A 13,314-nucleotide genomic window follows, 5' to 3' on the forward strand; every position below is an offset into this window, starting at 1 on the left:
AATTAGAATCCTTCTCTGGGATTTTTCTACCTAAAGCTTACTGAGGAAGGACTCCGGATTCCTTTCTAGTGGTTGACCCAGACTCTCCACCCACAAAGAAAACCCATTCACAGTAGGAAAAAATAGAGACCCCTATAAAGAATAAAGCAGGGGCAAGAGATGGAGAAGTGGGGCGCAAGCACAGAGACACAGATAAATGCACCTTTGCTGGTGGAGACCCTGTGGTCTAGCTGGCCTAGCAATGCCTGTCCTGTCTGCTGATTGGTTACATGAGCCAATAAATTCATTCATTAATTTATCGTTCATTCACTCATTCATATACTCCCTCTCAATCTCCCTTGCTGTGCGAGTGTGTGTGTGTGAGAGAGAGAGAGAGACTAAGAGTTTGACCTGAGTTCTATCATTTTGAACTGGAAATGCCCTAAGTAATATAGATATTACTTGCCCTTGAGGGCATTTCTAATTAGGGAGGTTAGGAAATCAGAAGGAGGCAGGGAAGGAATGTTTCTTCTTTGCACACACACACACACACACACAAACGGCATACAAGCATACCCTTAATAACAATGACACATCTCACTTGCTCAACACCTTTGCAATTTACAAAGAACATTCGACACAAAATGCACAATGAGTTTTCATAGGTTAAAAAATTAAAAGATCAGAGAAGCTGGGGTGCCTGGGTGGCTCTGTCAATTAAGCGTCTGCCTTTGGCTCAGGTCATGATTCCCAGAGTCTAGGGATCGAACCCAGCATCGGGCTCCCTGCTCAGCGGGAAGCCTGCTTCTCCCTCTGCCTCTGCCTGCAGCTCCCCCTGCTTGTGCTCTCTCTCTCTGTCAAATAAATAAATAAAATCCTTTTAAAAATAAATAAATAAAATAAAGATCAGAGAAGTTAAGTTCCTTGTCTAAGGCTACTCAGCCAGTAGGTAGCAGAGCTGACCACTGACCCTAGGCTTACTTGTCTTCAAGTTCATGACCCAGATGGCCTCTCATCTTCCTAGTTTGTTTGTGAAATACTGAGGGCAAGGACAATTTCTCATTCCTCTTTGTATACTTCAAATGCCCTATCCCCTTTATTCTACACAACAAATACCTCCACATCCTTCCAGGTCCAGTTCAAATGTCACCTCTTGAGACAAATCTTCACAGTATATGCTCAATAAATATTTGTCAAGCTAAAAGCTACATTCCCTTGCAGCTATGTGTGGCCATGTCACTAGATTATGGCCTATGGAGTGTGAGAAAAAGTGATGTGTGCATTTCCAGGTCACACCTTTAAAAGGTAGGGAGTGGGGATGCCTGGGTGGCTCAGTCAGTTAAGAGTCTGCCTTTGCTCAGGTCATGATCCCAGGGTCCTTGCTCAGTGGGGAGCCTGCTTCTTCCTCTGCCTGCTGCTTCCCCTGCTGTGCTCTCTCTCTCTGACAAATAAATATATAAAATCTTAAAAAAAAAAGCGGGTGGGTAGGGAGTGTGTTCTCTTTCTCTTAACCCCCTGTTCAGTGGCTGGAATGCAGATGTGATGGCCTGAGCTAGAGCAGCCATCTTAGACTCTGAACTGGAAGCCACACAGTAAGGATAGCAGAGCAACAATACAAAGGGAACCTGGGGTCCCCAATAAAGTGGCACTGTCACATCACCTCTGAACTGCCTACAGTCAAGGGGTTAAGCTAAAGAGAATAAACTTCTATCTCATTTAAAACACTGGATTTTGGAGTCTCCTCATTATAACAGCTTCTTTGAGTGTCCTTTAACTGAGACAATGAACAAAAGAACAAAATAATTGAAGACAGGAAAGCCTGAAAGAAGGAATAAGTGGTTAGGGGAGAGAGATCTTTTCAGAACATAAATCTGATTATGTCTTGCCCCTGCTTCAAACCCCTAGTGTCTTCCTCAAAATCCTAACTGTGCCTGCAAAACCCTCAATTACAGGGCTCCTCCTTCCTCAGGAGCCCCACCACAAGCCACTCTTCCCCGTACTTTTTGTTCTAGCCACTCTGACCTTCCAGACCCTTGACCAAGCCAGGCTTTCTCTCACCTCAGGCCATTTGCATGAGCTGTTCCGTCTGCTTGGATTGCTCTTTATCTGCTTACACATCACTTCCTCAGGGAAAGTCCCCCTGGGTGGGGCCCCATCACATGCTATCCCAATGCTCCCCACCTAGATGATTACTGTGCATTGTCTGAGAGCTTCAGGAAAGTAGAACTGGGCCTGCCTTGTTCACTGATTTATCCCCTGGGGCCCAGCACACAAGAGCTAAATGACTGGCTGAATGCTATACTACTCAGGCACTGAGGGAACAGCCCCGGTGAAGAACAATGACTTGGATCTTGAGTCGCGGGTCTCTAGCTCCTGCCACGTCATAGTGCAAGATGGTGAATAAGGGAATGAACCAGGTGTCCAGAGGGCTCTGACAGAAACTCACTCTGTGGCCTCATCTTCTCTTCTCTGGAACTTTACTTCCTATAAAATGGCAGGCTAGGGCTACAGCAGTGGTGTTTGAAGATTTTTTTTTTTCAGCTACTAAAACTTCCCTCAGATAAAATACTGAGAATCCAATATGATTATGTGAAGTGAAAGGGGGTGTCCGGTGGTAGTCATGCGTGGGGCCCGCAGCTCCCCAAGCCCTCTTGCTGACGAAAGCAATTTCTGAGGTAACTTCAAGGCGCCCCTCTCTGCCAGACACCACTTGAAAATCACTCAGCTAGATGGCCTCAAAGAGTCCTCTCAGGCAGCTATTTGGTCCTTAGAAATATCTAGCAGTGGTGCCCAAATTACACATGTTACCATGGAAACCACCACTATATATCCCATCCATAGGAAAATGTTTTATTTCCTAATGTGGTGGATTTCTGGGGTATCTGCCTAAGCCCAGGGGCTAAAGATGCTCCCTTCCTCTGGGACTTAGCCCTTTCCACCTTTCTGGGGTAGACCCCCTGACCACTAGGTTTATATACTGGACCCCACTCCCCTCACCTTACCTGATTGGCCAACAGGTAGACTACTGACTCTAGGTAGGCCAAACAGGCTCTCTCAATGAGAAATTGGAATTGGGACCTGGAGACTTGATCGCTCAGTGGGGGTAGAACTATAACATATAAACAAGACAGCCATATCCCCTAGCCAAGAGGATAGAGGCAAGGAAAAGGGAGTCTACAGACAAGAGAGGAGGAATCAAGAAGATTCAGAGAAAGCAGTGTTCTGTTAACATCTGAGCCTGGGATCCTGGGCCCCCCAAGGGTGGGCAGCACATCACCCTCAGGCTCCTGAGCTACCCTTACCCATTCGCTTCCCTACTTTGCTTCTATGAGCTCCAGTACGACCTGTTGCTTGCAACCAAATACAGCCCTGGTTTATGAAGTGACTTCTAGGTAAAGGCCTCAACCCTGAGCCATACCCCAGTTCCTGGTAAAGCAGAACCATGCGGCCACCAGGACAGGAGGCCCACCCAACCCAGGGCAGGGCCCATGGCCGGGTGGGGCTGAGAAAGAGGCTCACCTCAGCCAAGCTGGCGTTCCGCCTCCTCAGGCAGAGGCAGGCGGCCATGGCCAAGGCCTCGGCGCAGTTGTCCAGCAGCCGCCCGGCTCCCTTCTCTAGGTACTTCCGGCAGATCTCCTTAGCCATCACCGTTTCCACGCCCGTCTTCCTGCCGCACAGCGAGGTCCTGCTGCTGGGGATTGCACTGAGGAGTAAATCCTTCTGCGGGAAGGAGAGGATAAGCATCCCCATGTGAGCTGCAGGGATGCGGGATTTCACCGCACCTGGCCCAACGGCCCCCGCGACGGCGCCAGACCTGCAAAACCTCGAGGAAACCAGGATTTTAAGAAAGAAATGCAAGGATCCGGGGCGCCTGGGTGGCTCAGTCGTTAAGCGTCTGCCTTTGGCTCGGGTCATGGTCCCAGGGTCCTGGGATCGAGCCCCACGTCGGGCTCCCTGCTCCGTGGGAAGCCTGCTTCTCCCTCTCCCACTCCCCCTGCTTATGTTCCCTCTCTCGCTGTCTCTCTGGCAAATAAATAAATAAAATCTTTTAAAAAGAAAGAAAGAGGGCGCCTGGGTGGCTCAGTTGGTTAAGTGACTGCCTTCGGCTCAGGTCATGATCCTGGAGTCCCGGGATCGAGTCCCACATCGGGCTCCCTGCTTGGCGGGGAGTCTGCTTCCCCCTCTCCCACTCCCCGTTTGTGTTCCCTCTCTCGCTGTGTCTTTCTCTGTCAAATAAATAAATAAAATCTTAAAAAAAAATAAAATAAAATAAAAATTAAAAAAATAAAAAAGAAAGAAAGAAAGAAATGCAAGGATCCAAGAAACAAGTAAAAAAGCCAGCGCTGGAGAATTGCTAAATTCCCTACACATACAGGGCATTCCATAGTACACTCCACCAAGGCAGGGGCTTAACCTAGGCCTCAGTTGCTTCATCAGGAAAATGGGGATAATAGGATCAACACAAAGATTAAAAGATATAATGCATCTAGGGGCGCCTGGGTGGCTCAGGTCAGGATCTCAGGGTCCTGGGATCCAGCAGGGAGTCTGCTTCTCCCTCTCCCTCTGCCCCTCCTACCCACCCCCCCAGCCACCCACTGGTGCTCGAGGGCTCTCTCTCTGAAATAAATAAATAAAATCTTAAAAAAAAAAAAAGATATAACGCATCTAAAGCATAAAGTGTGACACTTAACACAGAATAAAGATTCAATTGTCTATTAGTGATAATAATTAATAGTAATAATTAATAGCCACCATTTCTATACTACTACATGCTGGGTACTTTACTTACATCAATAATTTAATCTTATTAACAATTTCAGGCACGCTCTTTTATGACATAAAATACACATTTTAGGATGTAGGTTCTGACCCATGCATATTTATTTATTTATTAAAGTTTGAGAAGATTTATTTTTTTTAAGTTTTATTTATTTAAGTAATTTCTACATAAGGTGGGGCTGGAACTCACGACACTGATATCAAAAGTTGCATGCTCTTCCAAATGAACCAGCCAGGCAGCCCTAACCCAAGTATATTTAATAGGAGATCTACTATATAAATATTATGTACACTTATATATATATATTATAAATTTTGTATTTACATATAAGTTTTATAACATTTTATACTATATAGAAAGCAGGAATTATGCATATAACAGAAGATATGCTACATATTTTTACATAAATTTAAATTTATATTTAAAAATACATATATTGGGGCGCCTGGGTGGCTCAGTCGTTAAGCGTCTGCCTTCGGCTCGTTAAACGTCTGCCTTCAGCAGGGTCCTGGGATCAAGCCCCGCGTCAGGCTCCCTCCTCCACGGAGAGCTTGCTTCTCCCTCTCCCATTCCCCCTGCTTGTGTTCCCTCTCTCACTGTCTCTCTCTCTGTCAAATAAATAAATAAAATCCTTAGAAAAAAAAATAAAAATAAAAATACATATATTTATGTAAAAATATATATCATATTTATATAGTATAAATTATGTTTCATAATATTTCATAAGTATATATTTATGTATTTGCAAATATATAAATGTTACAAATACATTAAATACTTTGATTATATATTAAATATATTATAAGGAAATATGTAATTTAATTATGTATAATATTGATTGATATACTATATAGCGCATTAATCTATTATATTAATATATGAAACATTGATATTTATGTTTTTATATTTGTGATATATTTACTGTGTAAATAATAAAACATTTATATATAAATTTTCCATGTATATTCTATTTGTTATATATGTTTTGTTTTTTGTTTTTTGAGAGTGAGAGAGCATGAGCAAGAGCACTAGTGAGAGAGCATGAGCAAAGGGAGAGGCAAAGGGAAAGGGAGAAGCAGACTCCCCACTGAGCCTGGAGCCCAACGTGGGGCTCGATCCCAGGACTCCAGGATCACGACCTGAGCCGAAGACAGACGCTTAACCCACTGAGCCACCCAGGGATCCCTCTATTTTCTTTTTTATACCTTCCCATACTTACTAAATGTTCTACAAGCTTAGAAAAATTTAAATTAAAAGTTTTTTGTTTGTGTTGTTTTTAATGTCAAGAGTTCCCACTTTCCCATCCATAACTATGGCCATCAGAAACCCCAGATTTTGTGACAGTCTGGCACCTGCTGACCTTTCCGATCTCATCTCCTCCCCCTGTGATTCACTGTACTCAGTCACTCTGGCTTCTTTCTGTTCTTGGAAGCACCTAAACTCATCCTGCCCCAGGGCCTTTGCACTTGCTGTTCCCTCTGCCTAGAATGCTCCTCCTCTAAATCTCACTGCATCCTAGTCCCTCACTTCAGTCAGGTCTCTGCTCAGATGTCACCTTCTCCAAGAAGGCTTCCCTGACCTAAAAGACCCCTCTCCCTGCTCCTCCACTCTATCCCCTAACCTTATTTCACATTTCTTTTTTTTTTTTTTAAGATTTTTTTATTTATTTTTGAGAGAGAGAGAGAGCATGAGTGAGAGGGGCATGCAGGGAGCCCAAGCAGGACTTGATCCCAGGACCCCAGGACCATGACCTGAGCTGAAGGCAGACGCCCAACTGACTGAGCCACCCAGGAGCCACTTATTTCACATTCCTTTTTTTTTTTTTTTTATTTGAGAGAGAGAGAATGAGAGAGAGCAAGCACATGAGAGGGGGGAGGGTCAGAGGGAGAAGCAGACTCCCTGCCGAGCAGGGAGCCCGATGCGGGACTCAATCCCGGGACTCCAGGATCATGACCTGAGCCGAAGGCAGTCGCTTAACCAACTGAGCCACCCAGGCACCCTATTTCACATTTCTTAATAGCACATCTCACTGGCCTGGAATTACACACATTTCCATTTACTTGAATACAGTTTGCTCTCCCCCACTAGAATGAAAGTTCCAAAAACTTCCTCCTGCTCACCTCTATATCGCCAAATCCAAAAACAGTGTCTGGCACATAGTAAGTACTTCACAAATGTTTTCACAAATTGTACATACTAATTTATTTTTTAGCTAAATTTCTTTTCTTTTTTATGTCATTTTCTTTTTTATTTTTATTTTTTTTAAAGATTTTATTTATTTATTTGCGAGAGAGAGAATGAGAGACAGAGAGCATGAGAGGGAGGAGGGTCAGAGGGAGAAGCAGACTCCCCGCCAAGCAGGGAGCCCGATGCAGGACTCGATCCCAGGACTCCAGGATCATGACCTGAGCCGAAGGCAGTCGCTTAACCAACTGAGCCACCCAGGCGCCCTGTCATTCTATTATTTTTAACAGAAGTGATTCATTAAATATAAAACTAATTTTTATTGCTTTATACAGATTTTCATAAAAATACATTTACAACTCTGAAAAAAAAGATTATCAGAGATTATCAGGCATGGGCTGCGATATTTGCTTCAAAAACAAAACAAGACAGTCACCACTCTGCCTTAGTTTCCCCATCCAGAAAATGGGTTGTCTGAGGATCCAATAACACCTACATGCCTGACACTGTAAGGAATTCAATACCTGGAGACTAAAAACCTCCAGCTGGCCATGGTTGCCTCTATGAATACCCTTTTGCACAATTCTTTCATGTGAGCTCTGCCTTAAAAGGTATCATGGTGTTTAAAGTTGTTAAGTCAAAAAATACCAGGAGAGTGTTATTTTCAGATATAGAGGTTACCACCATCTGAAACAGAATCAGAAACTGTTCAAAAGGGGCATCTGGGTGGCTCAGTCGGTTAAGGGTCTGCCTTCGGCTCAGGTCATGATCCCAGGGTCCTGGGATCGAGCCCCACGATGGGCTCCTTGCTTCGCGGGGAGCCTGCTTCTCCCTCTCCCTCTGCCTGCTGCTCCCCCTGCTTGTGCTCTCTCTCTCTGTCTAATAAATAAAATCTTAAAAAAAAAAAGAAAAGAAAAGAAAGAGACTATTCAAAACAACTGGCCTGAAAGAATGATAGAAGCAGAGGCTCACCATTTGACTCCCCCCAGTGAAGTTGTGGATCTCATCTGGCAAGAGTCATCAGGAGATGCTAAGAACACTCAGGGGTAGGGTGATGAAGGAACTTAGGGATGGGGAGAGTCAGCAACTCCACCTGGACCCACTGATGAACCTCAGCACTGGAAGGAGGAGGACCCACTATGTGCCTCCTGTTGTGATGCTGTGGGAAGCACCAGGGACCACCCAGGAAGCAGCACTGATCATGAATCTAACCAAGTCTCAGGACAAGAGGTAGAGAGAAACACGTTAAGAATACCACAAGAATGGGAGGTGGGGGCTGGGTACCTCAGTCAATTGAGCGTCTGACTCTTGGTTTTGGCTCAGGTCGTGATCTCAGGGGCATGAGATCGAGCCCCTTAGTTAGGTTCTGTGCTTGGCATGGAGTCTGCTTGAGATTCTCTCTCTCCCTCTGCTTCTGCCCCTTCCCCCACTCGCACACGTGTGTGCTTTCTCTCTCTCTTTCTCTAAATGAATTTTTTTAAGTCTTTAAAAAAAAAAAGAATACCACAAGGATGTAAAAATCCAGAACATGAGAGACTTACAGAACAAATGACTCACTTTATGCAAAAATGCAATGAGATATGGAAAGAAAACATGGGGAGGGGTGCAGTTGGAGAACAGAAGAGTTTCAAGTGCTGCCTGGCTGGCTCAATCAGAAGAGCATGTGGCTCTTGGTCTCAGAGGTTGTAAGTTCGAGCCCCACATGGGGTGTAGAGATTACTTAAATAATTAAAAAAAAACTTAAAAACTTAAAAAAAAAGCTCTACTCCTCTTCATCAGTTTGAGAGGAAGCACCTTTCCTGACTTGATGTTGAGGCCATTAGAACAGCTGGCTTTTTTTATGTTTCAAGAAACATAGTTATTTGTTTAAAGATGTATCTATTTATTGAGGGGAGGGAGTGGGGGAGGAGCAGAGGGAAACCGAGAGAAAGTCCCAAGCATAAGTCCCAACATAGGGCTTCATCCCACCACCCCAAGATCATGACCTGAGCTGAAACCAAGAGTCAGATGCTTAACCGACTCTGCCACCCAGGCACCCCTTTTTTATTTTTTCTAAATATTTGTAAGAAACATAATTAATGGTAACATGTGGACTTTGTATCAGTTTCAAACAAACCAACTTTAAAAAGCAATTTTTGAGACAACTTGGGAAATTTAAACATGGAATGGGCATTAAATGATATTAAGGAATTAAGAAAACTATTTTATGGGTGGAATAACATAATATCTGGGATATGCTTTAAAATACACACACACATACACACACACACACGTTTTTTAATTTATTTATTTGAGAGAGAGTGAACAAGCACAAGCAGGGGGAGCGGCAGGCAGAGGGAGAAGCAGGCTCCCCGCTCAGCGGGAAACCTGCTTCTCCCTCTTCCTCTGCTTGCTGCTCTGCCTACTTGTGCTCCCTCTCTATCTCTCTCTCTGTCAAATAAATAAATAAATAAATAAATAAATAAATAAATAAATTTTTTTAAAAAGAAATAAGAACAGGAAGCAGGGAGAAGGGACTGACTATAAAGTTGCCCAAGGGAATTTTCTGGAATGATGAAAATACTCCATATCTAGATTATGGTGGTGTTGGTTACATAACTGTCCACACTTTCCAAAATTTATACCATTCTGTACACCTCACAAGTGTGAATTATACCTCAACAGAAATGAACGCACATGTCCACAGTGAGACCCGCACAGAAAAGTACCTAGCAGCTACAGGTGTAACAGTCAAAAACTGGAAACACACCAAATGCCCATCAACAGGTGAGCGGACACACGGTGGCACATCCCTGCAATGGAACATTACTCAGTAAAACTAAATGAACCATGGACCCACACAAAGAGCATGGGACGTATCTCAGAATAACCATGCTGAGTGGAAAAATCCAGACACCAGAAGAGCCAACTCTCTCTGATTTCATTTATATGAAAGTCCAGAGAGTGGAACCTCATGCGGTGACAGAAAGCAGATCAGTGGCGGCAGGGGATGGCAGGGTCTGGGAGGGGCGGGAGGGCAGGATTACCAAGGAGAAGAGGTAACTTCCAGGGTAGTAGGCACGGTCACGAACATGGCTTGGTGAAGATTTTACAGATATATACATATGTCAAAATTCATCACGTTATATACTTCATTCTCACTACTTAGAAACATTATAAACTTATTTATAAATAATTTCATGGAATTACCAGGGTGTGTGATTACACTGTAATTTCCTTCACCACCTCCCAACTGACAGATATTTTACTTGTTTGTAGCTGTTTTCTAACATAAATAACGCTACAGTGAACAGCCGTGTCCGTCTTTCCTCCCTTGTATGTATGTGTCCCTTTGTATAAGTGAAATGACCGCATCAGAAGGCACACCCATGTTAAACTTCGATGGAAACCACCCGATGACCTTCGGAAAACACTGTGGCCACAAACACTCCCCCGAGGGTGGAAGAGAGGCCTGCTTCTTCCCACCACTAGGTGCTAGCAGTTTTCATCTCTGATTTGAATCTTAATAACATGCTCAATCTTCATTTATTAAGGTTTTTTTAAAAAATTCTATCCTCCACATTTTTTTAAAGTAAACTCTACGCCCAACATGGGGCTTGAACTCACAACCCCAAGATCAAGAGTCGCGTGCTCCACCGACTGAGCCAGCCAGGCGCCCCCTCCTCCACATTTTTAGAAACCATCAACAAAAACACCTTCTAGGAAATTTCACATAAGTATCTCAAAAGACTCCGCTTGCGACGTTCATCTAGGGAGACCCAGAGGACTGTTAGGGAATTCACCCCAAGAAAACCGTCAGAATATGAGAAATCACCTCAAACTGCCCCAAACCACATCTGAGGTGCTGAAACCCACCTCTTTGTAACATCTGGGACCCAGTCTCCAAAAGTGGAATGACTTTCTGTGGGTAGGAAGGCCTTCAGCTCCCCACCCCAGGGCCCAAGGGATGTTTTGGGGGCCCAGTCACCAAAAAAAGCCAGCTGATCTAATGGCCTCAACATCAAGTCAGGAAAGGTGCTTCCTCTCAAACTGATGAAGAGTAGAGCTTTCACAGGATTTGGAACTCTGCAGAAGACATGGGTTCAAATCCCAGTTCCACCACTGATCTCACTGTGGGGGGGCGGGCGTGACACAAGTCTCTTCACCTTGGCCTTAGTTTTCTCATCTGCAAAATGGGGATGATAATAATCCTGAATTCATATGGCTGGACTGTCATGAGAATTAAACAGTCAGCAGAGTGTCGGGGTTAAGAACTCAGGAGCTGCAGTCCAGAAGACCTGACGTGGAAGTCCGTCTCTGCCACTTAGCAAAGCCGAGATCTCGGGTGAACCTCGGGGCCTGCTTGTTCAAGGGCAGGTGAACGTCATGACCCTGTCAATCTTGGGGGGATTTTGTGATGACTTAGAAAGATAATATATGTAAAGTGCCAAACACAGAGTCTGGCTCTGCTGTTATATTTTTGAAATGACCCTGTATGTGTATATATGTGAATGATAGTTCTTTGAACCCACAAAATGAAAATTATTGCTTTTATTATAGGAACCTGTTAAAGAGGGCTGACTTTTACCAACTTGAAGACAAATCCTATTTGACTGCCAGATGTGTAAAGAGAAGAAACGGGATTCCCCTAAATATTCTAAGTTCTCTTATCATGAACTTGGCTGGCTGGTAAGAGGGGGAGAGGTTAAGGTTACTTTGCAAATCAAACTGCAGACTGAGACCTCATAACCATCTGTAAAATGGGTGGAGTGGAGGTCCTTGCCCTCCTGACCCCTCCCCACAGCCCCCAGTAGCAAGCCAGAAGTGACTGGTTCCCTTACCAGGTAAACGGGGCTTCGGTTGTTATCCATTGCAGGGATGCCAGTGAGGACCTCAGCTAGCACCTGGAGAGAACATGCAGTTAGCACGGTTCAGACACTCATGCAAAAGTTCAGGCAGGAGATTCAGGCCAAGAGCAACGATTCTTCTTAGTAACAAAGGCTGAGCTCCAGGCCCGGCTCTGCCATTTACCAGTACAGACACTTGCCCCAAATTGGGAACATTGGAATATCACTAAATACCTCCTCCTAACTAAACACACCACCCAGCTGCTAGTAAAAGGTTCGAATGTATAGCAAGTCAGGGAGGATGGAAACCAAACGTGTGTGTATTACCGTCAGTTTTACATGTATAAGTATATCCATATAAATATATAATATGTATGTTTATATATGCATACTATATACTTATATAAAAATATGTATATATAAATATGTGTGTGTAAATATGTATATTTACATACACATACTATATATTTATATATAAATGTGTATATACACATATCACATTTTTCTATATATACATGTATCTACACACACACACACACACTATATTTTAAAGATCATTTCATTTAAAAACCCATCAGAGGGCGCCTGGGTGGCTCAGTTGGTTAAGCAACTGCCTTCGGCTCAGGTCATGATCCTGGAGTCCCGGGATCGAGTCCGCATTGGGCTCTCTGCTCGGCAGGGAGTCTGCTTCTCCCTCTGACCCTCCCCCTCTCATGCTCTCTCTCTCTCTCTCATTCTCTCTCTCAAATAAATAAGTAAAATCTTAAAAAAAAAAAAAAAAAAGAAATGGTAAGCAGGCAGGACGGCTGGGTGGCTCAGTTGGTCAAGCATCTGCCTTTGGCTCAGGTCATGATCCCAGGGTCCTGGGATGGAGTCTTGCATCAGGCTCCCTGCTCAGCAGGACGCTTGCTTCTCCCTCTGCCTGCCGCTCCCCCTGCTTGTGTGTGCTTTCCCACTCTCTCTCTCTGACAAATAAATAAATTAAATCTTAAAAAAAACCCACTGAGAAATGCAGTGTTCCCAACAGGAGGAATCAGAATTCAAACTCATACCGTCAGCTAGTGGCTGAGCTGAGAAAGAGTGAAGGGAGCCAGTGGGCATGGAATGCATAAATTAATTTAAAAAATTCTTACAGCAAGAGCTGAGTTAAAAAGTCAAAGGGCAAGAGGCGCCTGGGTGCCTCAGTCAGTTGAGCGTCCGACTCTTGATTTCGGCTCAGGTCATGATCTCAGGGTCGTGCAATGGAGCCTCACATCGGGCTCAGGGCTTAGCACTCAGCATAGAGTCTGCTTGGGATTCTCTCTCTCTCTCCCTCGGCCCCTCCCCCTACCCATACACGCTCCCTCTCTCTCTATAATAAATAAATAAAATCTTAAAAAAAAAAAAAAGAGCAGGCACCTGGGTGGCTCAGTCGGTTAAGCTTCAGACTCTTGGTTTCAACTCAGATCATGACCTCTCAGTTGTGATATCGTGCCTGGCGCTGGGCTCTGCGCTGAGCCTGGAGCCTGCTTAAGATTCTCTCTCCTCGGGCGCCTGGGTGGCTCA

The 13,314-nt window shown here is 44.3% G+C and overlaps 1 long non-coding RNA gene across 1 annotated transcript; it reads right to left on the bottom strand.

Annotated features, from left to right (window-relative positions):
- Positions 1-903: 903 nt before the first annotated feature.
- On the bottom strand, positions 904-12,131 carry LOC145718847 (uncharacterized). Its single transcript, XR_014142048.1, has 2 exons — positions 11,764-12,131; positions 904-3,699 (listed from the first exon to the last, which is right to left on the bottom strand). It is a non-coding gene; the product is annotated as an uncharacterized LOC145718847 (long non-coding RNA).
- Positions 12,132-13,314: the final 1,183 nt, after the last annotated feature.

Source organism: Leptonychotes weddellii, unplaced genomic scaffold (assembly GCF_054177405.1).
Source record: "Leptonychotes weddellii isolate Sample4059 unplaced genomic scaffold, ASM5417740v2 HiC_scaffold_2352, whole genome shotgun sequence".
Taxonomy (NCBI): Eukaryota; Metazoa; Chordata; class Mammalia; order Carnivora; family Phocidae; genus Leptonychotes; species Leptonychotes weddellii.